The following is a 25,756-nucleotide window of genomic DNA, read 5'->3' as shown; positions in this document are numbered from 1 at the left end:
GTTCAAAGGTCAGGTTCGTGTGCATTTCCATGCATCAGTCAGAAAGCACAGGCAGTAAAACTTGGCATAGTTATAGTGATGAAAGTTCCTAAATTATCGGTATAGGAATTATTGGTGTAGTGGTTTGTAAGAGCCATGCAGCTCACATGCTGAGCTGTTCTGATCCACCGGATGGGGAAGAAAGACTTGATTGAGCTAAGCCTGGCAGGACAGCTTACTCTATGGTCTTAACCCCTTCATGCACTAATAACATGTTGCTTATTCAAGGTTGGTTATCCCACAAAAAGCACCAGTCTGGAGGGGGCCCAAGTGTGTCTGCTGGTGTTCTTGGGGAGTGCATGTAGGCTCGCTAAGGCACATGAAGCAAAAGGAAATGCGCTCATATAGCATACTGAGTCTCCAGGAACTTCATCTTGTAGTGGTTGTCTACTTGAACTGAAAGACCCAGACAGGTGCCCAGTCTGGAAGGGTACCATCCTGCTATCAGCGTGGAACATTCATCACTTTGGGAATACAGGCACCTGTGCTCCACACCTGCAACGATTCTACTCTCAAAAAACCGACCCTGTTGAAAATGTCGACACCGAATGCACACCAAATACTCGCTGAATATTTGTTATCAGCCCAGGCACCTTCAGAGCAGCTGTTGAACATCTGGCTGACAAGCAGCTGTTAAATTTAGCCTTGACACACATTGGTCTCAGGGTATTTGGTCAGAAGGCACATCAACCCAGCACATTTCTGAAGCTAAGCAGACCCTGGGTCTGGAAAGGGCCTGGATGAGTGACCACCTAGGAACGACACGTAGGCTGCAGTGTGTTCCATGATGGAAGAAATACATGTTATTCCATGGAAGAAAATAAATTAATAAATACATTTGTGGAAGAGCTTTCAAGATAGAGGGTGCAAATTCCTGGCATGGTTGGAACCCTAAATGGCCTCGGTCCAGTATACCTGAAGGAGCGTCTCCACCCCCATAGTTCTGCCCGGACACTGAGGTCCAGTACCGAGGGCCTTCTGATGGTTCCCTCGTTGCGAGAAGCCAAGTTGCAGGGAACCACGCAGAGGGCCTTCTTGGTGGTGGCGCCTGTCCTGTGGAACGCCCTCCCATCAGATGTCAAAGAGAAAAACAGCTACCAGATTTTTAGAAGACATCTGAAGGCAGTCCTGTTTAGGGGGGCTTTTAATGTTTAATTGTTTTATTTCATTTTTCTGTTGAATGCCGCCCAGAGTGGCTGGGGAAACCCAGCAAGATGGCGGGGTATAAATAATAAATTATTATTATTATTATTATTATTATTATTATTATTATTATTACCAAGTTATGACCGAATTATGCTTAAGAAACTCTGGGTTGTTTCTAGTGAAGTGGTCCCATTCACGCAGAGACTTCCACTTGCCCTTTCCTCACCCTGTGCACCTCTCAAAACTGTTCTGGGTTTCCACCCAACCCTTAGGCAGGGAGAAGGAAAAAAGCAAGTAAGAGGCATGACAGACGTTTATGAAATTAAAGGTGGCCTGGAGAAAGTGGAAACAGAGAAGCACACCAGAACTTGTGGACGTCTGATGCAGCTGACTGTTGGAAGATTCAGAAAAGACAAAAGGAAGTACTTTTTCATGTAGCCCACACTTAAACTGTGGAACTCAGTCCCACTGGAGGAAGTGATGCTGCCGATTTGGATGGTTTTAAAAGAGGATTGTGCAAATTCATGTTGCTGCTGCTGCTGGCATCCATCTGTCTTCAAGAGTAAAGTCAAACCACTGGGACCTGCTGTGGCAGCAGTACCTGCTGTGGCAGTAGAGACAAATACAGGAGAGATATGTTCCATTGCAGGTGGGGCCGATGAAGGCTTCCAGTTTTGCTGCTACAGCTGTACCATGGCATTTCTTCCCTCATGTAGCCATGAGAGAAATTCATGTAGGAGAAGGCTATTAATGGCTACCAGCCACGATGGCTATGCCTCCACGGTTAGATGCAAGAATGCTTCTGCAAACCACTTGCTGGAAACCACAGGAGGGAAGAATCATAGAGTTGGAAGGGACCGCGGAGGGCATTTCAGGAACCTTTTGCCCAGCACGGGCCTCGAAGCCACATCCATGAGATTAAGAGCCGCATGCTCTACCAACCGAGCTATCCCAGGACTTCCCTCGTAACATGAGTTCTCATGTGCTCGGGTCCTGCTTGCCGGTTGCACACAGGCATTTGGGTTGTGAGAACAGGATGCTAGACTAGATGGGCCATTGGCTTGATCCAGCAGGCTCTTCTCGTGTTCTTAAGAGAGGGAGAAATTCCATTGCACATGCCGAAGTCCTTGTGCAAACACAACAACTTTCCAACAAATTCATTGATGAACTCTGATAAGCTTTGGACAGAATCAAGGAGGGTAATCTCGTCATCTTATCGTGTGCGTGCTCAATACTACCCCTTCTCCCTTTCTTGTTGTAGTCTAAGCCCCATTTCTCACACAAACGGTGGCCCAAACATCTTTCCATTGGGATATAGCAACCCTAGGAATTGATCTCTCTCTTTCTCTCTCTCTCTCTCTCTCTCTCTCTCTCTCTCTCTCTCTCTCTCTCTCTCTCTCTCTCTCTTCCCCACCCCCACCCCTCCTCTTCCCCAGCAGCCGCCCTGTCCCCAAACCGCCACGCAAACCACAGGATGTGGATCGATATACCTTCAATTGGAATAATTGTTTTCCTTTGTAAGGCCTCCGTTCCTCCTAGCCCTGAATGGAGAACTGTGTGATTGACCTCCAGAAAAGCAGCAGATGTGACTAAAGCTGAGTGCCTCTGGCCTAATCACTCAAAAGCTTGGACCTTGAAAAATAACCGGGGAGAATACTCTGAGCAAGTGCTGGGGAGCTGTGGGAAAGAAACAGCAGGGCGAGCTTTCAAAGAGCAACTCTTTCCGATAAGACGTGCACACACACACACAGCCTTCAGACTTCCCAAAATGAGCTTATCTCTTTTATATTATTGCATGCACATGTAATAATAATTTTGTTAAAGCCCTACCTGGAGATGCCGGGCATAGAACCTGGGACCTTGTGCATGTAAAGCAGATGCTCTACCACTGAGCTATACTACTACTTCACACATACACACCCTCAAAAAACATAGCAATATATGTAGCTGACTTATACTGAATCAGGCAATAGGTCCATCTAGCTCAGTACGGTTTGCAATGCCTGGTGGCAGCTCTACAAGTTTTTCAGCGTAATTGTTGCCTCGTTCCATTTAAATTTTGGGATTCTTCCTTAAAATTCTTTACGGGTTTGGGATGAGATGGACTTGCCAATCTGCTAGTGCGCAAGGGACATGGGCCAAATCCAGACAATTTTGCCCATACCTAGTTGAACACAACCCTTCTAGGGCCATGGAAAAGATGACTGATCTATCTTCTGCGTGACAACCCTTCAGATATTTGAAGACTACTGTCATGTTACGTTCTTCATCTTCTCTTCCCCAGGTGAAACATACCTAGTTCTTTCAATTGCGCAGTCAGGCGGAGACCCCCAAAACCCCAGCCAGCCCCCGAGCGGAATAATGACACCAGACAATGTTCTATGGGATTAAAATTGGCCACAATTTTATTAAGATTCAGATGTAGGGAGACCTTGCACAGGCATTGGGCGTTTATCCTCCCAACCCCCCAGCCGGGGGTCTGGGTAATTTCCGGGTTATCCAGCATATATGGGGGTTGAGCTAGCTCTGGAGAACATATGTTCAAGCAGATAGCCTGCCCCCCTTTTTGTCGCCGCTGGGCGAATGGTCAATGCCTCCCCCCTAGACCCCTTTAACGGGAATTCTGGTATCGCTGCCACAATGGGGGTGGGGGTCACCTCCCCACCCCCCCACCCCATTTGGGTAAATGTCTAAAGGATTCCGCCCAAGGCCTGCAACCGCCAAAGTTGTGACGAATTGCTATGGGAAAGGCGAAACCTGCCAATGCAGGGGAATTCCTTTCCGGCCCTTCAACAGCAGCCATGTCGTAGCAGTGCCTGTGTGTGTGTTCGCCTGCGGAAGAAAAGAAGTTAACTTGCAATGTAAGCATTAATTCTGCAATGTAAGCATTAATTCTGCTGTGAGCACTGGATAGTTACCTCCTCCTACCTGGCCAATCCCACCCTGGCAACACCTCCCCTGGCCGGATTCATAGCTGCCAAGTATCCCGTTTTCCCCGGGAAATTCCCATTTTTCCAGCTGTTCCTAGCTGAAAAAACAGATTTTTTTTGTTTTCCCCCGGTTTATTCTGATGTGGCGGCCATTTTGGAACTGGGCGGAGCATGCTCAGAAGCGACTTTTGATGCTGCTCTGCCCAGTTCCAAAATGGCTGCAGTGCAACTTCTGGCGCGGTGGCCATTTTGGAACTGGGCAAAGCAGCATCAAAAGTCACTCCTGAGCATGCTCCGCCCAGTTCCAAAATGGCGGCAGCGCTACTTCCGGCCTGCTATTTCCGGCCCGGTCCCTTATTTCTCTGACAGCAACCTGGCAGGTATGGCCGGATTGGACAGCTGGCTGTGTGGGTGGAGACCACAGGTATCCAGCCCGGGACCACAGGTGGTGCCAGCCTCCGAACTGCTGGGGGCTGCCTGAGGCTCCTAGGGTGCTACGCGCGACCGCGCAAAATGCGCACCCCTTTTATATGGGGAACGGTCATTGTCCCTCTTACCATCTTAGCATCCTAGTTACCTCCCTGTAAACCCAGTATGTCAAAATCCTTAAAATGTGGAGCCCAGAATGGGAGACAGTAAGCCAACTGTGGTCTCGCCACCTCAGAACCAAAATAATTGTTACTTCCTGTGAGCTGGACTCTGCCAGTGTACTGTAGAATTAAGCTTCCAGATCAAGTAAAAATGAAACAGGTTGATTTCCCCACACATGAAATAGCAGGACACAAACGCGATAAATCGATTTTTTGAAAATATAATAAAATATTGCACCAAATTCTCTTTCTCTCCGTGTTTATCAATACATCTACTGACTGGAAATGGATTCCTCTTCCAGCTTATTTGCAAAAAAGAGACAGAAATACTTCAGTTTGCTTTTATCAAAAGGATATGTGTTCAGCACAGGACGGACATTAGACCTAACCCTTGGGTTTTCGGTCTTTTATGTCTAGCAATTAACAGCCAAACACCTTGTCATAAACATTTTAAAAGGTCAAAGAGATTGCAACAGTTTGGCTAAAGAGATAAATGGTCAAATAAAACATCAAATTGTTAATTCCCAGGTGACAAAAAGCGACGTAGACCCGATCAATAAGGAGGCCCAAAGCATTCTGGGGAAGAGGGAAGGGTCAGCCTTGAAGTGTTAATAACTTGTTCACATTATTTTCCTCCAGTTTATCATGTGACATAGCAGGTCGCCAAGGCGTTTGAGCAGCAAGTCAGTATTAGCAGTCAAGCAAGCAAGGGAGGATTTAGAGAAATTGCTAACGTTTAAAAGGAGGGGAAAGAACAGGTAAGTAACAATCCTTGCTAAATCTGCATTGTTAGTCAAGCCGGGCAAATGTTTCTCAGGGTTTCCTTTGCATCTTGAGTCGGGTGTTTTACCCTTTCATAAAAGATTGGGAAATCTCCCCCTTTCCCCCCTCAAACCGTAATTTTAATTGCAAGACAGATTTTCATTGTCGGTTTCTTTGTGCACATACTGAAAAAACAAAAGGCACCCTGTGCCTTTTTTTAGTAGAGGTTCTTCAGTCATCGGACTCATTGTCTAGTTCATAAAGGTAAAACTTGTGCCATAAAAATTAGAGGGGTTATTTGACAGCATCACACAGTTATTTGTGTGTGCAATATATGTTTGTGGGAGGCGGGCTGTATCTGTAGTCAGAAAAAGAGAGAGAGATGTTTTTATATATGTTACTGACATCAACTTTATTGCCGATGAGCTCCGCATAAATTCTTTCCAATAATAATATTGACAGCATTGTTTTGAACTCTGCTAGAAAGAGGCATTTAGGCCAAAGCCCAAACTATAAATGCCATATTTTAAATGTCCCTGGTTATCATGACGGCCCGCAATTTCTGGCAACTGTCCCTGGAAAATTTCCATGTTCCAAGTCTCTGATTTGGCTTTTTCTGGAAGGACCAAAGCCCATACCTGCCAAGTCTCCGGCTGAAAAATGCGGGATCAGCAGCGGTGCGGCACCGGAAGTTGCGTAGAAGCACCTTCCGGGGCCGCTCTGCCCATGTGCAGGCACCAGAAATCGGGCAGAGCGGCACCGGAAGTCACTTCTATGCATGCCCGGCGGCCATCTTGGTGGTGGCCGCATGCCTGGTGGCCATCTTGGTGACAGCGGCCGCCATGCGGCCACCACCAAGATGGCCGCTGGGCATGCGTAGAAGCGACTTCCGGTGCCGCTCTGCCCGATTTCCGGTGCCCACACATGGGCAGAACAGCACCCAAAATGGAGGCTCCCTGGCAGGTAGGAAATCCGGGGGGGGGGGGGTTTCCAGGATTTTCCTTCATTTGGGAGAACAGCGGGAAATGGATTAAAATCGGGGTGTTCCCCCCGAAAAATGGGATACAGTGGTACGGTACCTCGCAAGACGAATGCCCTGCAAGATGAATTTGTCGCAAGACGCATCTGATGGTGACTCGCAAGACGAATTCGTTTTGCGAAAAATTCATCTTGCGAATCGCGGTTTCCCATAGGAATGCATTGAAATTTAATTAATGCGTTCCTATGGGCAAAAAAAGAAATTTCAATGCATTCCTATGGGAAACCACGATTCGCAAGACGGCACCACTGTACTTGGCAGCTAAGCCAAAGCCGAGTGGTGGAGCTGATGCCTTGCCTACAAGAATGTCTCTGGTTCAATCCCATCTGACCTCCTGTTAAAGAAAAGGATGTGGGGAGACCCTGCGGCTCTACAAATGTTGCTCAACTACAATTCCCATCCTCGCTGACCGTTGGCCAGGCTGCCTAGGGCTGATGGGAGCTGGAGTTCAGTAACATCTGGAAAGCCACAGATCCTTGAGTGAAAAAGGGATGGGAACTACATCACTGCCTAAGACCCTGGAAAGCTGCTGCCAGTCAGAGTTCGCAGTGATGAACTGAATGGACAAATAGCCTGGCTCAGCGTAAGGCAGATTCTTAGTGTGAGAAATATTAGGAACCATTTTTTTTTATTTCTAACCCTATGCTGGCAATGCCATTGTCAACTGTAACCAGTGTGTGTTATCATGTGCATTTAGAGTTAAAATCTGAGTACAGTAGAGATGCTCAAGGTTTGGTGGACATGTTTAATAATAATAATAATAATAATAATAATAATAATAATAATTTTATTATTTATATCCCGCCCATCTGGCTGGCTTTCCCCAGCCACCCTGGGCTGCTTCCAGCAAAATGTTAAAATGCAATAATTCATCAAATATTAAAAGCTTCCCTAAGTGAACCAACCTAATTTGCGTTTCCTGGGTGGATAATACACATTTCCGTTTCCCCACATCTAGAATTTTGCAATACAGTTCTTTACTTTAAAAAAAAAAGTAGCAACATGCATATTTCAGGCTCGAATGTTTACAGAAATGCGTGTTTCTCGGGAAAACGAGAGGGGGTAAAATGCGTCTAAAAATCGGACAGCATTTTGTGAACTTTTAAAAATCAATGCCATTGATTTAATGCAGAAATAGGATAGAAAGGATTTCTGAATGGACACTTGTGAAACTGTCACCAAGTGAAACTCAGTGGGCAGTTGTATTTTGGCATGCAGACATTTATCCCCACCCCCAATATCTATAAATACAGAAGCACACTTATGGAGTAGCAGCCCTCAGATTCCCCTCCATCTCCAATAAGTAGATGGCCCACTCTATTATTATCCTCATGTATTTATTTATTTTATAAAATTAGTTATACACCTCTCTCTCGTAAAATATCAGGGCAGTGTGCAGTGGCATAACACCATTTCGAAAACCATTAAAGACAATATAAATCATTTAGTTGACCGACTACCCAAGGACATTAATTTTAAACATCGTCACGGACTGTTGCCAACATAAAGAAGTCTTCAAGAGACCCCTGAAAGTGAAAACAAAACAAAAAACAAGTATGCTTGCCAAATAATAATAGTATTACTTTTTATTAAATTTAATGCACAGAAAAATCCTGAAGCAACTCACAGCAATAACAAAAGGCTATATCTAACCCAGGTGGCGCTGTGGTTAAACCACTGAGCCTAGGGCTTGCTGATCAGAAGGTTGGAGGTTCGAATCCCTGTGACGGGGTGAGCTCCCGTTGCTTGGTCCCAGCTCCTGCCAACCTAGCAGTTCGAAAGCACGTCAAAATGCAAGTAGATAAATAGGAACCGCTACAGCGGGAAGGTAAACGGCATTTCCATGTGCTGCTCTGGTTTGCCAGAAGCGGCTTTGTCATGCTGGCCACATGACCTGGAAGCTATACGCCGGCTCCCTCGGCCAATAATGCGAGATGAGCGCGCAACCCCAGAGTCGGTCACGACTGGACCTAATGGTCAGGGGTCCCTTTACCTTTACCTTTATATCTAAAATACACTGAAACTTCACACCAAGAAGAAAAAAATCAATTGCAAAACTCCCATCAAGCAAATTGATGGGCATCGACTGCATAAATTCTACATAAATTCCCTAGAAGAGTAAAAATGTTGTCATCTGGTGCTGGAAAAAATGTCGGCGTTGGTGTCCAGCGAGCTCCCTTGGGTGCAAGTAGGGAGCTACCACTGAAAAGGCCCGCCTTCTTACTGCCACCCTCCTGACATCTCTTGGAGGTGACGCCTTGCATGATGGTGACCGTCTTGCCATATGGATAGACCTAGCCAGTGCCAAGCGGCTGTTGTGCCCTAACAAGTGTACTGAAACCTGATCCATTCGTGATTTTTGACATATATTCTATCAGTGAACGCAGTTCCCTGAGGACTGAGCCTTGTGTAGCCTAAACAGTGCTCTCCAGTGTACGTACAGGAGGAGGCGGTCTTAGTGGTCTTGGAGGAACCCAAAGTTTTGCAGAAATGCACGTTAAAACTTTTTTTAAATAGCCCTAAAGAGAAATAGAGTTTGTTTGTTTGTTTGTTTGTTTAGTGGAATAATGAACTACAAGTTCTAGTAAATCCATATACAGTATAGAGAAGTCTGCTTTATCAAGCAGGATTCGCCCCTCTTTCCCCCCCTCCCTGTCCCCCCCCCCAATGCCTCCTGAAATTGGCTTGGGGAGTTGAGAGGAACCCAGAACAGCATATGGGGGAGAAGGAAGGAATTGTTCTGCCTGGCAAACCAAAATGCTCTCCCTGGTGGATGGATCAATCACCTTAGCATGATGTTGAATTCCTCCCATGATATTTTCCTATCTGGATTACAAACATGTTGTTGTTGTTGTTGTTGTTAATTAAATTTATATACTGCCCTTCATCTGAAGATCTCAGAGCGGTTCACAAGACAGGATAACCTCACATAAACACTAATAATGGATGGTTGGCTTATACTGTATTAACGATATTTTAACACATGATTTATCTTTAACTACTCTATGTGAAATATACTCGGAGTCCTGTAGTGATTTCATGCTCTTTATTGCAGCTTGTAAAACAGTGAATGAAACTTTCCCCAACATCGGCTATATATACATTATTTATACAATGGGCCCCGTGTGATTGGCTAATTCCGGGCTGCTACTGTAGGCCAATCAGGTTGCGGGTTCACTTCCTCCAGAAGCCTGATTGGCTGCTCCTGCAGGCCAATCAGGTCACTGATCACTTCCACCTGGAGCTGGATTGGGTGGCTCCTGCAGACCAATCAGACTGCTGCATTCTGGATCCTATTGTTCTAGGATTCACCTCGGTACATAACACTATGCAAACGATAGAAATAAGTAATGTAAAAAAAAAAGAAGTTGCTCCCTAAAATACTATGGGTGGAATTGCAGTAGCTAGTATTTAGAAGTATTACTGCCTCCAACCGTGGAAGCAGGACAGAGTTATCCCGGCTAGTAGCTTTCTTCTCCATGAATTTGCCCAATATGGGAGTGAGTTCCATACCGTAGTTTAACTATGTGGTATATGAAGAAATATTTCCTTTTATTCATCCTGTGCCTTCCAACATCCCTCTTCATCAGATGTCCATGAGACAAGGGTGCCTCTAATTTCACCTGTGAAAAGTTGGAAAGAGTTGAAATTGTTTTCCCCCCCCTTTCATTAAGAAAAACCTTGTCCTCGTATTATCTACTCCGCGCCCTCTGAATCGATAAAGTGCAAATGAAAGTTGAACTGGAGAGTTTTCACTTCGTTTGTCGACAGAAGCGACGGATGGAAACAAAAGCTAGAGAGAAATGATTCAGTCAGACCGTGCTTAGCCGCTCTCTCCTTCTTAAGCAGAGTGAAGTTATGGATTTGGGAGGGAGAAAACCTGCCGCTCCCCTCCCTCCAATTGTTGAACTACAACCCCCATCATAAAGTGGCCAGAAATTGGGTCAAAAAAAGCAAGATTTTTAAAAACTGAAATTAAATAACACGGGTTCCAGGGATACGATAAGGAAGGCTACATTCCCTGGTCTCCAGAGAGACTAAAGAGACTGCAGTCTGGCCAGTTAAATTACAGACTCTCCAAGTGTCCCTATTTTCCAGGGACAGTCCTGGATTTACAGAAGCTGTCCTGGTTTCTGATTTGATCCCAGAATGTCCCGCCTTTCCTTAGGACCTCCCTAATTTCATCGGAGAAATGTGGGAGGATATGGAGTCAATGAGATAAGTAACTATACAACTGTACAAACTTTAGAAGATATCTCAAGGCAACCCTGCTTAGTTTTGCTACGTTTTTCGTTGGCGGCCACCCAGAGAGGCTGGGGCAATGCCATCAGATGGGAGGGATATAAATAAAATTCTTATTATTAATAATATTATTGTTGAATAGGGTGTCCCTGTTTTCATTGGTGAAATGTTGGACGGTATGTTATTATGTATTTGGCGACATGCGATATGACCACCTTGCTTGCAGCTCCTGCATTCCAAGGCCTTCTCCAACTCTAAAATGTGGATTCTAGCACGTCCTTGCACACCCAGGCAGGTGGCATAAGCAGGACGTTAATTATCAAGAGCCTTGATTCTGCTTGGCAGGTTCCATGACCGAACCCAAAGGGTGCTCATCAATGGCTCCTTCTCATCCTGGAGAGTAGTGACTAGTGGGGTGCCACAGGGTTCTGTCTTGGGCCCAGTCTTATTCAACATCTTCATCAATGACTTGGATGATGGGCTTGAGGGCATCCTGAGCAAGTTTGCAGATGACACCAAATGTTTAGCCTGGAGAAGAGAAGTTTGAGGGGTGATATGATAGCCATGTTCAAATATATAAAAGGATGTCATATAGAGGAGGGAGAAAGGTTGTTTTCTGCTGCTCCAGAGAAGCGGACACGGAGCAATGGATTCAAACTACAGGAAAGAAGATTCCACCTAAACATTAGGAAGAACTTCCTGACAGTAAGAGCTGTTCGGCAGTGGAATTTGCTACCAAGGAGTGTGGTGGAGTCTCCTTCTTTGGAGGTCTTTAAGCAGAGGCTTGACAAGCATATGTCAAGAATGCTTTGATGGTGTTTCCTGCTTGGCAGGGGGTTGGACTGGATGGCCCTTGTGGTCTCTCCCAACTCTATGATTCTATGATTCATGTTGTGCAAGCCCTGTCTGTTCTAGCCCTTCCGACAGACCGGGAACCAAGCCCTATTGCTGCCTTCTGCATCACCATCTTAAATATTGGATCAGGTTTTTACTATGCAGGTACAATGGCTTGGCTGTGCTCTGGATCAGGCCAGGAAGTGGGGAGAGGAAGAGATGCAAAGGGTATGATTATGGTACAAATCCTTCCTCTGTCTGAAACCTTAAACCATTTTAAAAAAATATCAGGGCACCTGCCCTGCCTGAACTTCCAAGAGAAGGAGCCCCCCCTTCCATTCTTTTCTCTCTTTTTTAATAACAATACGTGACCATTTAGCCTTCCGAAATGGCAAAGAACAAGCCAGCCGCTGTTCACAAACCAGGGCCTTTTATGATACAGCGATCAAAAGCAGTAACATGATGAGTTAATTGCGATGAAACTTATCTCATCATCATAATTTAATTGCAGAGGCCCAAGAGAAAGAAACGAGAGTTTGGGGCTCCAAACCAAATAGCAGAATGCACCTGCTATTTGAACACACCTTTCAGCGGCAATGAAATAAAGGGTACTTTGAGCCCCCCCTTCAGGCATTATTAAAGGGAAAGGATTTCGAGCTGCGGACCATCCGCCCTGGTGTGTCCCTTTCCCCCCGCACACCCAGGTTTTCCACATTCAGCAACAAGGTCTATAAGGAACTTGCAAGCATGATTCTTAAGGGCTCTTGGTCATGCAGAGGCTTGCGGGTGCTTTTATCATAGAACTGTAGAGATGGAAGGGACCCTGGGGGTCATCTAGTCCAACCCCCTGCAGTACAGCAATCGCAGCTAATGAATCCCTGACTAATGGCCATCCAACATCTGTTTAAAAACCTTCAGTGAAGGAGAATTCACCACCTTCCAAGGTAGGATAAATGTAAAGGGACCACTGACCGTTCGGTCCAGTCGCAGACGACTCCGGGGTTGCGGCGCTCATCTCGCTCTATTGGCCGAGGGAGCCAGCGTACAGCTTTCAGGTCATGTGGCCAGCATGACTAAGCCGTGCAGTGCACGGAAAAGCCGTTTACCTTCCCACCAGAGCGGTCCCTATTTATCCACTTGCACTTTGACGTGCTTTCGAACTGCTAGGTGGGCAGGAGCTGGGACCGAGCAACGGGAGCTCACCCCATCGCAGGGATTCGAACCACCAACCTTCTGATCAGCAAGCCCTAGGCTCTGTGGTTTAACCCACAGCACCACCCGTGTCCAAGGTAGGGTAGCAGCTGGCAAACCAGCTGGCAAAGTTGTCCAACCCAACTCTGAGACCAGTCTGGATTCTACTCTCAAGTACTGTACAGTGGTACCTCGGTTTATGAACACAATTGGTTCCAGAAGTCTGTTCATAAACTGAAGCGAACTTTCCCATTGAAAGTAATGGAAAGTGGATTAATCTGTTCCAGACAGCCCGCGGAGTACTTAAACTGAAGTGTTCATAAACTGAAGTGAACTTTCCCATTGAAAGTAATGGAAAGTGGATTAATCCGTTCCAGACGGGTCCGCGGAGTACTCAACCTGAAGTGTACTTAACCCGAAGCATGGGTGTAATTGGTTCTGGAAGTCTGTTCATAAACTGAAGCGTTCATAAACTGAAGCGAACTTTCCCATTGAAAGTAATGGAAAGTGAATTAATCCGTTCCAGATGGGTCCACGGCGTTCGTAAACCGAAAATTCTTAAACCGAGGTGTTCATAAACCGAGGTTCCACTGTACAGTACATGTTCACCCATAAGCCAAAACTCTTGTATCAAATATGGACAATGAGAGAGGTGTGTGTGCGCGCGTGTGTGTGTATTGATCAGCACTGAATGAACTCTCAAAAGGTCAGCCATTTTATCCACCCCAAATTGAATGTCTGCCATTTGCATACAGCTGGAGGTCAGAACTCGGTGCAAATTGCAGTTCTAATCATGTGTAAATCTAATTGCGCCATTCTTCTGTCATCGGCCTCATGTCATCTGGAAAAGAATTACACTTTCCCATAAAGCATGCTGGGAAAAGGGCTACATATATAGTTCGAAAGGCTGGCCGGGATCCATTTTGTCAACGGCGATAGATATCACAAAGCCAGCGTTTCTCCGTGACGGCGTCTTTCATAAAGATTCTGCTGACCAGTCCTTCATATCCTCTCTGTCGGAACCTGTGAGGACCAGCCTTGTGCAGATGTTCCAAATAATGACCCCGAAAAGGACAGTTGCAGACTGGGACCAGGTTCAAAAAACGCCAAGCATGATCAAGGAGCTAGAACACCTCTCTTATGGGGAAAGTTTACACCTGGAGCTTTTTCTTTCATAAAAATAAAATGCAAATAAGAAAAGTGTGGAGAAAGTGGATAGGATCATAGAATCGTGGAGTTGGAAGAGATCATGAGGGTCCTATAGTGCAGTCTTTCCCAACCAGGGGCCATATGGCCCCCTGGGGGGCAGAATATTCCAAGGGGGCCACAGGTGAAAGGTAAGGTGAAAGCGGGTGGCGCTGTGGTCTAAACCACGGAGCCTCTTGGGCTTGCCGATTGGAAGGTTGGTGGTTCAAATCCGCACGATGGGATGAGCTTCCGTTGCTCTGTCCCAGCTCCTGCCAACCTAGCAGTTCAAAAGCATGACAGTCCCAGTAGATAAATAGGTACTGCTGTGGCGGGAAGGTAAATTGCGTTTCTGTGCGCTCTGGTTTCCATCACGGTGTCCCGTTGCACCAGAAGCGGTTTAGTCATGCTGGCCACATGACCCGGAAAGCTGTCTGCGGACAAATGCTGGCTCCCTTGGCCTGAAAGCGAGATAATAATAATAATGATTTATTATTTATACCCCGCCCATCTGACTGAGTGTCCCCAGCCACTCTGGGCGGCTCCCAATTGAGTGTTAAAAACAATACAGATGAGTACCGCAACCCCATAGTCGCCTTTGAGTGGACTTAACCGTCCAGGGGTCCTTTACCTTTTACCTTACAGGTGAAAATCTTGGCCAATCCCAAGTGGGTAAGGGGGTGGCCCACCCGAGCCTAGTGCTCCTTTTTGCCACATGTGTTTTCTTGGAGCAGTCCTAGTTTGTTTCTGGTGGGAGAGAGCGATCACTGAGGTTCCCGCTTTGAGCAGTAGAGACCGTGATCCAGAACTCCCAGGTCAGGTAAGTGCAGTGGCAATGGGTAGGGCTGGGCAAACCAGAGCTGCTTGTTGCTGCCGCCAGGGCTGCACCCGGTGGCAGCCTGGGCCTGACTCTCCGAGGTTCAGGGTGCAATTCACCCCAGCGCCTAGCGGATCAGGGCCTTTGTATGTTGCCAAGGGGCGCAGGGCCCGTCGGCAGTGCCGGCCCGGTTCTGCAAGGTGCGGGGTGAAATCTACTCCAGAGCCTAGCGGATTGGGGTTGTCTGGTGCTGCTGACTTGCATCTAGTAAGTGCATCTAGTAAGGGTCTACTCAGAAGGCAGGCACAATGGGTTCAGTGGGTCTTACTCCCAGGTAAGGGTGTGTGGGGCTCTAGTGTTTTATCTAGGCAGCCAGGGCTCCTCCGGATGACAAGATATTTTTGCACCAGGTCAGTGAGGACCACTTGCTTTTAAAAATTCTCCCATATATACAGAACTCCTTGTGTTCCTTTTGGACTGTCACTGTAGGTTTCCCCCTGTGTGTCAAATAACTGGGGTCAAATAAGTGTTGTTTACTTTTTATAATACATGGAAGATGGATATTCCTCGGGAGGTTGTGGACTCTCCTTCCTTGGAGGTTTCTAAGCAGAAGTTGGATGGCCATCTGTCATGGATGCTTTAGCTGAGTTTCCTACATTGCAGAGGGTTGGACCGGATGACCTTTGGGGTCCCTTCCAACTCTGCAATTCTATGTTTTTCTGCTTCAACAATATTTCATTATAGGTAGGTAGCCGTGTTGGTCTGGATCGAAGTAAAATAAAAAAATTCCTTCAGTAGCACCTTAAAGACCAACTAAGTTTTTATTTTGGTATGAGCTTTCGTGTGCATGCACACTTCTTCAGATACAGTGAAATGGAAGTTTCCAGGCACTTATGTAGAGAAGGGGTGGGGAGGGGTGGGGATGGGGAGGGGGGATCACTCAGAAGGGTGGTGGAAATGGGTGATTGACTGACTGATAGCTGTTGATGACCGCAAACGACTGCAAATGGTTTTGCATGAAAAAGCAAGGGTTGAGATGGCTGAAGATCGCTTATCATGTATAATGAGATAAGAACCCGATATCTCTGTTCAAACCAGGTCCCTCCATGGTTTTGAGCTTGGTGATAAGTTGCAATTCAGCAACTTCTCTTTCCAGTCTATTTCTGAAATTCTTTTGTAGTAAGACAGCTACTTTGAGATCTTGTATAGAATGTCCTGGGAGATTGAAGTGTTCTCCTACTGGTTTTTCTGTCTTCTGGTTCCTGATGTCAGATTTATGTCCATTTATCCTTTGGCGTAGGGTTTGGCCTGTTTGTCCAATATAGAGAGCTGAAGGGCACTGTTGGCATTTGATGGCATACACAATGTTAGAGGATGAGCAATTGAATAGTCCTGAGATGGTATGTTGGATGTTGTTGGGGCCAGTAATGGTGTTGTCTGGGTGTATGTGGCAGCAAAGTTGGCATCTGGGTTTATTGCAGGCTCTGGTACCAGTGTCCATGTTAAGTCTGGTGGTTGTATTATTGTGGGTGAGGAGTTGTTTAAGATTGGGTGGCTGTCTGTAGGCAATGAAAGGTCTTCCTCCCAGAGCTTGAGAAAGGGAGCGGTCATTGTCCAGGAGAGGCTGTAGATCTCTGATGATGCGTTGTACTGTTTTAGCTTGGGAGCTGTATTCCAACCTACAGGCCACCAATCAAAACAAGATCAACAACATTGTCAATCTTTCACAGCAAACACTCAGCCCAGCTGAGGAATCCGTCCTTTCACGGGGACTATCATTCTGCCCTGCCAAATCCCAACACATGATTCAGTTCTGCGGGGACCTGGAAGCATTTTTCCGCCGTTTACGCCTGAAGGAGTATTTTCATCACACACAAGAACAAGACAAAGTAGAACAAACTACATCCCCACAACACAACACCTCTCAACTTACTGGGGAACAACCATCACCCTCCAAACGCATCAATGAACAGAACATTGACCACCAACTACCACCGAAAAGAAGTTACACAAAAAGGGACTCCACATGGACCCCTCCTGATGGACGCAATACCACACTAGATCTGTACATCGAATGCTTCCGCCACAGAATCCAAACGGATGTGACCAGAAAACACCATCGCTTACAACAAAATCTAAACCATGCTGAAAGGAGAGCCATAGAAAATCTCAGGAACAACCCAGACATTATAATTAAAGAGGCAGACAAGGGTGGAGCTGTCGTCATCATGAACAAAACTGATTACATCCAAGAGGCCCACAGACAACTTTCCAATACTGCCTTTTACATGAAATTGGACTCAGACCCCACACAAGCATACAAAAAAGAACTGAACAAGATTATTAAGGAGCTACCCCTACACATCCAAGAACAGATCCTCACAAACACACCAGCGGAACCTCGGCCAGGAACTTTCTATCTTCTACCCAAAATACACAAACCAGGAAACCCAGGACGCCCCATCATCTCAGGTATTGGCACCATTACAGTGGGTGTTTCCGGCTATATGGACTCTGTTCTGAAACCATATGCTATCAGTGCTCCCAGCTACGTACGTGACACCACAGATTTTCTGAGGAAAATACAATATTTGAACAATCTTCCTAACAATACTATACTAGCCACTATGGATGTGGAATCTCTATATACCAACATCCCACACAATGATGGTTTACAAGCCATAAGGAACACCATTTCAGATAAAACCACAGCGGACTTTGCTACCAAACTCTGCCACTTTGTCCTTACCCACAACCACTTCAAATTTGGTGATGACCTGTTCCTCCAGATCAGCGGCACAGCCATGGGCACCCGCATGGCCCCACAGTATGCCAACATCTTCATGGCAGATTTAGAACGTTTCCTTAACTCCTACCCACTCAAACCTCTCCTGTACCTGCGATACATTGACGATATTTTTATTATCTGGACACATGGACAACAGACCCTGGAAACCTTCCACCAGACATTCAATGACTTTCACCCCACCATCAACCTAACAATGAACCAATCTATGCAAGAAATACATTTTTTGGACACTACTATAAAAATACAGGATGGACGTATAGACACCACCTTATACAGAAAACCAACTGACTGACAAACATATCTACATGCTTCTAGCTACCATCCCAAACATACCAAACAATCCATCGTATACAGCCAGGCCTTACGTTACAACCGCATCTGTTCCAACTCTACAGACAGAGAATCTCACCTAAGAGATCTACAGCAAACCTTTTTAGAACTAAAATATCCACCTGATGAAGTTAAACAACAGATCAACAGAGCCAGACAGATACCTAGAGAGAACCTGCTGCAAGACAGACCCAAAAAAGAAAATAACAGAACACCACTAGTCATCACATACAGCTCCCAAGCTAAAACAGTACAACGCATCATCAGAGATCTACAGCCTCTCCTGGACAATGACCGCTCCCTTTCTCAAGCTCTGGGAGGAAGACCTTTCATTGCCTACAGACAGCCACCCAATCTTAAACAACTCCTCACCCACAATAATACAACCACCAGACTTAACATGGACACTGGTACCAGAGCCTGCAATAAACCCAGATGCCAACTTTGCTGCCACATACACCCAGACAACACCATTACTGGCCCCAACAACATCCAACATACCATCTCAGGACTATTCAATTGCTCATCCTCTAACATTGTGTATGCCATCAAATGCCAACAGTGCCCTTCAGCTCTCTATATTGGACAAACAGGCCAAACCCTACGCCAAAGGATAAATGGACATAAATCTGACATCAGGAACCAGAAGACAGAAAAACCAGTAGGAGAACACTTCAATCTCCCAGGACATTCTATACAAGATCTCAAAGTACAGTGGAACCTCGGTTTATGAACACCTCGGTTTATGAATTTTCGGTTTATGAACACCGCAGACCCATCTGGAACGGATTAATTCACTTTCCATTACTTTTAATGGGAAAGTTCGCTTCAGTTTATGAACGCTTCAGTTTATGAACAGACTTCCGGAACCAATTACACCCATGTTTCAGTTTATGAACGCTTCAGTTTAAGTACTTCACGGACCCGTCTGGAACGGATTAATCCACTTTCCATTACTTTCAATGGAAAAGTTCGCTTCAGTTTATGAACGGTTACTCCGCGGACCGTCTGGAACGGATTAATCCACTTTCCATTACTTTCAATGGGAAAGTTCGCTTCAGTTTATGAACGCTTCAGTTTATGAACAGACTTCCGGAACCAATTGTGTTCATAAACCGAGGTACCACTGTAGCTGTCTTACTACAAAAGAATTTCAGAAATAGACTGGAAAGAGAAGTTGCTGAATTGCAACTTATCACCAAGCTCAAAACCATGGAGGGACCTGGTTTGAACAGAGATATCGGGTTCTTATCTCATTATACATGATAAGCGATCTTCAGCCATCTCAACCCTTGCTTTTTCATGCAAAACCATTTGCAGTCGTTTGCGGTCATCAACAGCTATCAGTCAGTCAATCACCCATTTCCACCACCCTTCTGAGTGATCCCCCCTCCCCATCCCCACCCCTCCCCACCCCTTCTCTACATAAGTGCCTGGAAACTTCCATTTCACTGTATCTGAAGAAGTGTGCATGCACACGAAAGCTCATACCAAAATAAAAACTTAGTTGGTCTTTAAGGTGCTACTGAAGGAATTTTTTTATAATATTTCATTATGTTCCTCTCGTTTTCGTATTTTTGTAATTGTATTTTGTATAAATTTTAAAAATTATAAATAAGACATGTTCTATTTACACACACAAAATTTAAATAGCTACATTTCTCCCAGTAGAACAGGGGTGGGGCATGGGCGTAGCCAGGATTTTTGTTCAGGGGCAGGCTTTTGTTAGGGGGGGGCAGAATCTCATATTTGTATTGATTTTTACTTATTGGGGGATAGCTTCCCCTCCTGCCCCGCCTTGGCTACGTCCAGGGACCATAGCTGCCAAGTTATCCCTTTTTTTAAGGGATTTTCCCTTATGCTGAATAGGCTTCCTCGCGAGAAAAGGGAAAACTTGGCAGCTATGCCAGGGACGGGGCCACAGGAAGGAAACAAGTTTGGAAGGGGCCACAGTCGGGAAAAGGCTGCAAAACACTGATCTAGTCCAAGCCCCTACAATGCTGGAATCTCTTTGCCCAACACAGGACTTGAACCCGCAACCCTAAGATTAAGAGTCCCGTGCTCTAATGACTGAGCTATGTGTTTCCTATTGGAACAAAGAGGCGCAGCGGAGACAGCCTGAATCTAGATGGAGAGAGCATTCACATCCCAAGAAGATCCTGTTCATTCCATTGCTGCAGCTTCGGTGTCCAAGAGTCCCAAAACACCATGTCTGATCCTCTTATCTGTAGCATAAAGCAAGCTGCCCACCTCGTGCTCTGGCCTCCTCCAAAAAGTGAGATCCCCCCCCCCCGATCGCTTTTCTTCATTGCCCACTGCAATTCTGCCCCTCCCTCCTGGAACTCTGAGCTTTTGTCTCTGCTAACCATCTCTCACCTCAGGGTGAGAGATTTGCCCATTTTCTGTCCGGCCCAGAGACTCTGCTAATGGTCTTCGCCATTCCAGTGTTTCCCTTGCAAAGGTTCTTCTGCTAGGCTGTTTCCTGGACACTGGTTTAAACACCAGTCCCCACTCAGGAATGTAAAGTTTCGTTTAAATTCTAACCCATTGCTGAATTCAAATATTTTAGGGGAGTTTTGACCCCTCCCCCCCAAAAAAAACTTACACCCTTGTGCAAATTAATTGAAACAAAGCATTTTTTTCTATCTTACTCGTAATCCTGTACTCAAAACAAACACAAAAAAGTCAGTTGATCATTATGGTGTCGGAAGCCTGCAGCCAATAGAAGGAATGATGCGCTCTCCACAATATATTGAGGTTCTACGAAAGAGAGTTATTCCAGAGCTGGAAAAGAGGTGTCCTGACGGTACTGGGATATTGCAGCAGGACCTATCCCCCTGCCACACATCGAAAGTGCTGAAGAAATTTATGACAGAGCAGCAAATACAGGTACTTGATTGGCCAGGGAATTCCCCAGACGTAAATCCCATTGAAAATTTGTGGGCTATATGCAAAAGTCGCCTCCATGCTGTAGACCAGGCATCCCCAAACTGAGGCCCTCCAGATGTTTTGGCCTACAACTCCCATGATACCTAGCTGATAGGACCAGTGGTCGGGGAAGATGGGAATTGTAGTCTGGAGGGCCGAAGTTTGGGGATGCCTGCTGTAGACTGTACGACTCTGGAGAAGCTCATTCAGGCGCTGATTCAGATGTGGTACAGGGATCCGAAAATCAACAGTGACTGTTTGAAACTAGTAGACTCCATGCCAAACCGTGTAGAATTGCTGCTTAAAAATAGCGGAGGTCATATCCGTTACTAATATACTACACTTACTAATGTGAGTTTTGTACATGTGAATTTTGTACAATAAACTACATTGTTCGTTTCAATTAATTTGCACAAGGGTGTATAACAATATATTCCATTCAAAGCTTTGCAAGCTGGAGAGAAGCATCATTCAGTTCTATCAAGTCTCTCTGAATGAGAGATCTGCCTCGTGCAAGCCTATCTGAAAGATATATACAAAGAGTCTAACCTTCTTCCAAGTTCTGATCCTGGAAAGAGCCAGAGAACAACTGGTGCGAAAGTGAACAGCTACCCATTAGTTAAGCAACGGCCACACTCAGCGCCTGCCTTGATCCATTATGAGCCTCCCAGGGCCCCCTTGGCAGTCCGTTGCTAACAGCCCCGAAGCAGCAGGAATGTGGAAGGAACAGGTGCTGGGGCTTGGGACCCACGCAGAGCAAAGAGGATAAGTGGTGCTACTGCTGTTTCTCCAGCAGCCTTGAATGAAGCCACCTACCTGAAGATGCTTAATTGTTTGACTCGCCTATAGATTTTCCTTAAAATGCCGGATGCTGGCAACATTTAACTCCTTCGGCTGCTGTCAATGGGTCACTTGTGTCGTTGCCTTTCCCTAGCATTGTTTAAGGATCTGGGAAAGGTCTCTGGTCTCTGTAATATGGAGACCTGTGTATGTGTGCCAACAAATGCAGACCCCCCCCCAAAGTGTCCCTATGTTCCAGGGACAGTCCCGGATTTTAATGTAGTTTAAACATTTTAATGTATTTTAAATTTTTGTCGGAAGCCGCCCAGAGTTGCTGGGGAAACCCAGCCAGATGGGCAGGGTACAAATAATAAATTATTATTATTATTATTATTATTATTATTATTGTTATTATTATTATTATTATTTACAGAAGCCATTCCGGTTTCTGATTTGATCCCGGAATGTCCCGGTTTTCCTTAGGATGTCCCTATTTTCATTGGAGAGATAGAATCATAGAATCATAGAGTTGGAAGAGACCACAAAGGCCATCTAGTCCAACCCCCTGCCGAGCAGGAAACACCATCAAAGATGGTGGAAGCTATGGCAGGAGGTCCTATTTTCATTGGAGAAATGTTGGAGGGGATGGAATTTCTGCCACCCGAGCCATCGGAAGGCAGCCCTGCATAGGCTGTATATTGTCTATTGGGCTGCAACCACCCATTCCTGTTCAGCCTCTCTCTCTCTCTCTCTCTCTCTCTCTCTCTCTCTCTGGTCGAAGTCTTCCCATCTCCCCGATGATGCTCCGTGCTCTGCAAGAGGGGTGGTAGATACAGATAGAAGATCTGCTTCTTGGACTTTTGATATCTAGAGTCGCATGGGGAGGCCCTCCCTCCTCCATCCCTTGGTTGCCAACTTTCCTGTCCCATCCCCCTAGTCTGTTCCTTCTCCTTCCTCCTTCTCCTCTTCCATCTGGGGCCACCAAACCATGCCAGATCTTAATGGAGCCCAGGGGCCGATGACAGAAGTTGCTCATCATCTGGGAGCTCTGCTGTTAATGCAGCAAACATACTGTGCATGGAATCTGTGATTTTGTGAAGACCTTAAAGTGGAAAAAAGCAAATTACATCCACAGTACTTTCACTGCTTATCAGCAAAGTTGCCAGAATATCAAAAGGTAATATGCAAAAGGTAAAGAATGGACAGGTGAGAGGTGCAGGTATGTTACTTTGCAAAAACATATTGCAAACTCCAAAACCTGAAAATGCTGTGTATTAATAAGAAGGGTATTAATTCTTATTTCATTGAATTGTGTAAAAAAAAAGGAGGGTGCAATTGCAATGTGAAAGCATAGTTGTTTTCACTGTTGAACAAGATAAACATGGAACAATTTTTGCTATTCGCTATTACAAAGTGAATTTCTCACACTGGTATCAGCAAAGAACTTTGCACTTGCAATGATAAAGTCTCCGCGAGCGGCCTAGAAACATTCTGGGTCTTCAGTTCCCTTTTAGACTTTTAAACAGTGTGCTATTTTCTCAAATACCACCAGATTCCAGACATTGTTACACCACAAAGAAGACAACTGCAAATCGTGAAATGCCTTCCATTTTTCAGAAATGGGCGTTTGAGCAGCTGCCGGTAGCCGCCTTAAGAGTTCCTGGGAATGAATATAAAAATATAAAGAATGGGATTGTTGCTTTGTTTTTCTGACCCTTCAATTTAGAGATAAAAAAAACTTATACTGTAATGACGACCCATGAAGATACTATGGCCATGATAAATTCACTGGTGCCATCAGTCCCCTCAATATTCCTTAGCGGGTGACTCAGCCCCCCAATATTGAGGGAACGGAAGAGGCTGAGAGAGTTGAAGCCGCAGCCATTGAAGCTGCCCAGTGCTGGGAAAGGACTTCTCCTGAGGATGTACTTCATCCCAACAGTGTGTCATCGTCACATGTGTGATGTCACAGGCATGTGATGTCACGGCCCCTCAATCTTCAGCCCAAGGCAGCACCTCTGTGTACTACTTTTCTGGGCCAACTGAGGTGGCAAATGGATGCACTTGCCAGGCTCAGTATGAGCAAAATAGAGCCCTTCAGACTCAAGTCTCCCGTTTCTGAATGAGCTGAACCCCTTCTAAAAATAGGGATAAACTTTAGGGGAAGTTCCAAAAAGTGCACTGTGCATTTCCAACATAACTAAAGCAGATGGGGGGAAGGCGCTCTGGCCTTCCAGAAGCTGTTGGACTTCCAGCTCCCATCAGCACCAGCCAGCATGGCCAATGGCCAGCGGCAACGGGAGTTGTAGTCCGGCAACACTTGGAGGGCCAGAAGTTCGTGTAACAATGACAACAAGAAAAAGTATACCTCTTATGGCTGGTTGAAATAAAACACTCAGACTCAAACAGTACCTTTTTCTCCATCAAAGCTTCTTCTGAATGCATGTTTTCAAACTTTTCTTGAATAAGATAGCAGGGGACTCTCTTTCCACTTTACACAGACCCTCCGAGTTAAAAAGACTGGCTCTCTTCAGAGAATAATCTCTCTCCTCTTTTCTTTTCTTTGTAGTGTTTTGGGAGTCGCACACACTCACTACTGCAAACTTCCGCTAACAATGCAATCAAGTAACTTTCATTCCCTGCCTTCTTTTTAGCAGATTGTAGAATAATTTAATAATAATAATAATAATAATAATAATAATAATAATAATAATAAACGGGGGGCAAGGAGAGAAGGGGGAAGACCCTAAAGCTTTGACAGATGGTACTCAGCGCTTGACTCCTGCTGAGCTCAGCAGGGCCGGTGGTTTAGCACTGTCAAAAAGACTCTTGCCTATGAAGTGGATAACAAAGTGTGGCCTGCCAGCCTCTTTTCCTATAGAAAAGCTTGGTTGTTGTAACATGTCGCTCCCTGGCTTTCTTTCGCTGCGGTGGGGGGAGCTTTAAAAAAAGAGAAAACCTTCTGAAAGCTTCGGGCTGCCCTATGCGGTGGGCAGATGCTTTTCTGCTAGAGAAATTGGGAAGCGAAATCAAAGAAGCAGGAAGCGATGCGGCAGGGAGGGAACTTCGGAGGCCCAGGCAAGCTCCGGTGGCGAATTTGGAAGACTTCAAAGAGGATTCCAGCTCAAAGGGAAGACCTAGATATTGAATAGATGCTGTCTAGTGTCGGGGGTTCTTTCCCTCCCCACGGTGGCCTTGCCAAATGAGCTTATGCCAAAAAATCAAAAGTGGACTTTGGCTATAAAATGCTGATTTTGATGAATTTTCGCTAGCGACCTCTCGGCTGCAAACCTGTTGACATCCCGCCGTGTTCTCTCTCTCTCTCTCCAGACATGCCCCCACCCGCCTGGCCAGATTGGAAGCATTGCAAACAATCCTTTCTGGTAAGCCTGAACATCTTTCTTTATGGGGTGAGGTAGAAAGTTATATTAAGATATATTAAGATATTAGAAAGTTGTAACCCTTACCGCTCTGTTACAAACACCTTGATTTTTCTGTTCTGGAAGGAAGAGTGTTGGCCCAGCTCCAAAAATGTATCTGTTACAGTGAATGTCCAAAATTAGGTGGTAGGCGAATGTTGACAATCCCGGATTAATTTTGAGCCTACGTGAAAATGGATAGAGATAGATGGAGACAGGGTTCACCCAGGATTGCCAACATTTGCAAACTGAATGCTGACCACCAAATTTTGGATACTCTCTTGGTGTAGTCATAAGGCAACCTGCTAAAGAACTGCCACCCGCTGGTAACATTCAAAATCCAGACTTGCTTCTATAATGTCACCCTGCTAAAAAGTTTTTGTAGATTAACCTCCCTTCTCCCAGTCTTAATTCGGCTTCCCTTTTTGGCACATAAGACGCAAGGGCATATTGAAATCAACAGCGCATACTCTTATGTTTTGGGTTGAAGCGCCAAAAATATAGGACACTGTTCAATATGTCAGTTCTCTTTATACTTCTCCATGGACATAATTTGCTTCAGAAAAAATTAATGCGGAATTAATAACTGAAATACAATTTGGTGCAGAAATTGAAAAGGTCCAGCCCCTGAGATAGTCTAGGTAAGAGATCTTAGCTGACAGGTATATAAAGGAGGGAGTAAATAAGGTGGGAGTTGAATGGCAATGAAATGCAA

The 25,756-nt window shown here is 45.5% G+C and overlaps 1 long non-coding RNA gene across 1 annotated transcript in view; it reads left to right on the top strand.

The window, feature by feature from the left end:
- Positions 1-5,334: 5,334 nt before the first annotated feature.
- Positions 5,335-25,756, top strand: part of LOC118083001 (uncharacterized) — a 47,865-nt gene continuing 27,443 nt past the window's right edge. The window contains exons 1-2 of the long non-coding RNA XR_009557394.1: positions 5,335-5,463; positions 24,953-25,005. This is a non-coding gene — a long non-coding RNA (uncharacterized LOC118083001). The remainder of the gene's footprint in view (positions 5,464-24,952; positions 25,006-25,756) is intronic.

Source organism: Zootoca vivipara, chromosome 3 (assembly GCF_963506605.1).
Source record: "Zootoca vivipara chromosome 3, rZooViv1.1, whole genome shotgun sequence".
Classification (NCBI taxonomy): Eukaryota; Metazoa; Chordata; class Lepidosauria; order Squamata; family Lacertidae; genus Zootoca; species Zootoca vivipara.
This window is presented reverse-complemented; position numbering and strand designations above follow the sequence as displayed.